The sequence below is a fragment of the Euprymna scolopes genome, chromosome 45 (genome assembly GCF_053919585.1).
Source record: "Euprymna scolopes isolate OS-2025 chromosome 45, ASM5391958v1, whole genome shotgun sequence".
Classification (NCBI taxonomy): domain Eukaryota; kingdom Metazoa; phylum Mollusca; class Cephalopoda; order Sepiida; family Sepiolidae; genus Euprymna; species Euprymna scolopes.
In genome coordinates, this window is record NC_136526.1 from 15,773,597 (window position 1) to 15,777,608 (window position 4,012).

Here is a 4,012-nt window from a genome sequence, read left to right on the forward strand (position 1 = left end):
CTCAAGCAATGTTAGTTCGAATGGGGTTGGTCATTACGCAACCTTTGCTTCACTCTAGGTTATCTGTGTTATTTCGTTTCGCAAAAAGGTATTTTCCTGTTAGGGAAAAGATATTCTACAAAAGATCCATTAAACGTAAGAATGCTTGCACCTTTCTCAGTGCTATCATAGTGTAAGCGAGTCCAACTAGCTTGATTCCATAATCAGTGGCTATATCCATTGGACCAGTCATGCTCTGTCGCAGCACGAATAAAAGAGTCTCAATAAGCCTTTGGTTGTGCAACCAGTCTGGGAGAAGGAAAAATCATAAATAACATCAGTCTGGAATCAAACACTTATTACATACAGTTCTTTTTATATAATAGTATATACACAGCTGATCAAAAATTCAAGACCACTTAAAAATCTTTTTTTTAAGGATTGGTTTTAAACTCTTCCGACTAAAGGTTACTAATACTACAATCTAAAACGTTATGGAAACAAAAGCGAGCAATAGCAGCTAAGGTAAATCGCAGTAAAGCTGTTATTTGCAACTTTCTAAAGAACACTGAGAATTATAGAAAAGCAAAATCCTTTGGTAGGATCCCCAACAAATTTCTCCTGCATTGTGTAGGGGAATCAGACGGGTTGTTATGAATGACAGAGGACTTTCTTCTAGTCAAATTAAGGCGGTTACAGATGCTGATTGCAATCCAATAAGCATCAGACGACACTTACAACAAAAAGGCATGGTGAATAAAAAACGTAAACAAATTCCTCGATTGCTTCCACGTCACAAAGTGAACCGTTTAAGATTTGGTCGTGGATACTAAACCTGGGACGTTGAGAAGTGGAAGAAAGTCCTGTTTTCTGATGAGAAAAAATTCAATTTAGATGATCTTGATGGCTTCCAGCGATATTGGCATGACAAAAACATACCCTTTGAAAATTTTTTCACACGTTATAATGGTGGAGGGTCCGTAATGGTATGAAGTGCCTTTTTTTACAGAGGGATGATGGAGCACCAGGTGGTGCAGGGTCGTCATACAGCAGCTGGTTATGTTAGCATGTTACAGAAAAGCATCTTTGATGTTGAAGGGTCATCGTTTGTGTGGGGATGGATGGTTATACTAACAGGATAATGCTGCAATCCACACAGCAAGATGGACCTTGAGCTTTCTACAAGAAAATGGAGTCCGGACTTTAACTCAACTGAAAATGTTTGAGGGTGGATGACAAGAGAGGTTTATCGAAATGGCAAACAATATTCAACAAAAAATGAACTTCGTGAAGCTATCTTCAGAAACTGGAGCAGGATCCCCCGCACCTTAATGGAAACCCTTATTTCTAGCATGCCCCGAAGAATTTTTGAAGTCATCAAAAGCAGTGGAGGTAGAACTCATTATTAAGTTTGATTGTTGAATGTTTTCATACACTTTTTGTATAATTTAATAGAATTTTTGTCTCTGGTCTTATAAATTTAATCATGTGTAAAAAGCCTAATTTAATTAAAATGTGAATTTTAGGAATAAATCTTTGAAATGTAACTTATTGTTTCCATAACCTTTTAGACTGTAGTATTGGTAACCTTAAATCGGAAGTGTTTAAAATCTATCTTTAAAACAAGTTTTTTTTTTAAAGATTTTTAAGTGGTCTTAAATTTTTGATCAGCAGTGTATCGCTTACAAATTTATCATTGTTAACTCTTTTATGACCTGGTTGATAAATGATTATAACAGCATAAATGAAGTGGGAATTGATTCAAACACACCTTGTACGTATTAGTTCAGTATCTGGATAGATGCCAGATACCTCCAGATTGCGACTGTCCATTGCTTACATTCAGTATGCTGCCATCTATCTCAGAGAGTGGAGGATTTCGTTTGTTGTCATAAACACTTTTTTTCAAGCACTATGGATAATAATCAAGGTAAGTTTATGAAATGCTGATATTCTCAGTGGTAGCTGATTAACGATTGAACTTTATAATTTTTCCTTTTAAACAAAATTAACAATAAATATTTTTGGTGCTTGTGTATGTTTGGTACCACGCTATTTTAAAATAGTTTTTCAGGTTAAATTCAAGTTTCACAATATATTTTTTTAAATTAAATTGTTAGGTGGAAGCACAGAACGGTTACAAAACACCCTCCCCTCTCCATATTAAGAATAGCTTCCAAAATAATAACGTTATTATTTCAGCAAGGTGGCAAAACAACTTTCTTACTGACTACATTCTTTGTCAAAAGAAATATAGTTCGGTTCAGTCCTAGAAGTGTGAACCATACCATTCCTCGACGATCGTTTGTGCTATGGTTTCTTTTTGTCATCATTTTGTTATTCTAACCGTGTTGTCTCTTATCTTTACTAGGATGCGTGCATTGGCTTACAAGTTGTATTTACAGCAAGTAAAAATGACTTGTATAAAAAACAAGGCCGATAGCCATTAGTCGCGTGCTCTCGTGTAATGAATGAATGCGTGAATGTAGGATTGACATGAAATTCTTAAAGATTAACTAAAATGACCAAAAAAATGGGCTGAAATGACTTAAATAAATAAAAAGTAAATGACTTAGAATGACTTTAATGAACTTAAGGATGAATTGAATGACCTTAAGAATGACTTGAATGCTTAAAAAATAACTGGAATCCTTCAAAAACAACTTGAATGATCTGGAGAATGACTTGAATGGCTTTGAGACTGACTGGTTGTAAAGTGATCATTTTATATTAAATTGATACAGAAAAGTGATCCCCCACTTTATATTAGAAAGTTACAAGCATAAGTAGAGCATATAGTAAGGACAGATACTACACTTTGATCTTGGCCAAAAGGCCAAGAAAAGGGTATTTATTTGCTCCTCCACTGAGCAAATTAGGCACAAGGCCGATTTTTTATGTGAGGAGTGAAGGGAAAATGGCGACCAACTGCCTGGAGAATAGGGGAGGTGGATAGTGACAATTGGTATGAAGGGCTGCCCTCACATTGACCAAAGTCTTATATGTGGGGCTGCCCCCACATATGGTCCCCGCTTGCAGCATCTGCCGGAACAGATACTACACTTTGATCTTGACCAAAGGAAATGAGATTGCTACAACTTCGCTCAAAATGAACATATTTTCAAATGTCAATAAATAATTGAATAAGACTCTGCCAGTAAAACCTACTTAAATATGAACGTGGATTATGTAAGTTGATCGCTTCTTGTCACATTATTTGGTATTTTTTGTTCGTCATGTTTACTTATGCGGATTGAGCCTGTTGAAAATAAAATAAGTTCAAAAAAAGTTTTGGTAGGTAAGTATGAGGATCGAAACTGAACCCTTGAGGCAAAGTTAGAAAAGAAAACGTGCGACATTAACCACTGGCCCACCATGAAATACACCCGGCGTTGCCTGGGTGTTTGGAGGTGTGTGGTTTTGGGTAAATCAAACTCCGGATGGGGGGGGGGTTAAAATAAAAAAAAGTTTTGGTAGGTAAGTATGAGGATCAAACCCGAACCCTTGAGGCAAAGTTAGAAATTAAAGTGTGAAGAGAAAACGTGTGACATTAACCACTGACCCACCATGAAATACACCCGTTGTTGCCTGGGTGTTTGGAGGTGTGTGTGGTTTTGGGTAAATCAAACTCCGGATGGGGGGGGGGTTAAAATAAAAAAAAAGTTTTGCTAGGTAAGTATGAGGATCAAACCCAAACCCTTGAGGCAAAGTTAGAAATTAAAGTGTGAAAAAAAAAAGTGCGACGTTAACCATTGGGCCACCGTGAAATACTAACGGAAACACGTTCAAATTTATTTAACTATTTAGAATTGGCAGGTGCACGTTTTAATGACTGAATGAGGTCAACTTTGACTGCGGGACAGTATTTTAGTTACTGTGGGAACGCTTTTTCTATTCTTATTTTCCAAGATATTGGGGGGAGGGATCAGCTCTAATAACAAAGGGGATTGCCCAAATCGAATAGCAATTGTCTGATATAAGGAAAATTTCCACATTGATCAAAGCTGATTGCTTTCGGACGTTTCCAGCGATC

The 4,012-nt window shown here is 36.7% G+C and overlaps 1 pseudogene; it reads right to left on the reverse strand.

Moving 5' to 3' along the window:
* Positions 1-2,667: 2,667 nt before the first annotated feature.
* LOC145269928 (U2 spliceosomal RNA) lies at positions 2,668-2,828 on the reverse strand (annotated as a pseudogene).
* Between the last annotated feature and the right edge of the window lie 1,184 nt (positions 2,829-4,012).